Source organism: Dipodomys ordii, unplaced genomic scaffold (assembly GCF_000151885.1).
Source record: "Dipodomys ordii isolate 6190 unplaced genomic scaffold, Dord_2.0 Scaffold63, whole genome shotgun sequence".
NCBI lineage: Eukaryota > Metazoa > Chordata > Mammalia > Rodentia > Heteromyidae > Dipodomys > Dipodomys ordii.
In genome coordinates, this window is record NW_012267279.1 from 1,217,775 (window position 1) to 1,218,102 (window position 328).

Below are 328 nucleotides of genomic sequence, written 5' to 3' on the forward strand. Positions count from 1 at the left end.
GCCGCCGCCGCGCTCGCTGCCCGCCGGCCGGCTCCCGGGGCCCTAGTGAAAGACCCGAGCCCGCGGCAGCGCTCGGGAAACTTTGCCCAAGGAAAGGATAGGAAAGGATCGGAGAAGAAGAGAGAGAAAAAAAAATCACCCGAAGTTGAGAGCTGAGCTGCTCTAAGTTACGAGCTCGGCGGTGGGCGAGGGGCGCCGGGAGGGAGCGCGTGGCCAAGCGGAATGGAGCCCAAGTTTGGAGGGTTGCGGATCCGGAAGGGCAACGCTTGGGGCCTCGTGGAGCCTCGGTGGCCCACAGAGTTGGGGGTTGGGGCGCACAGGCTGCGTT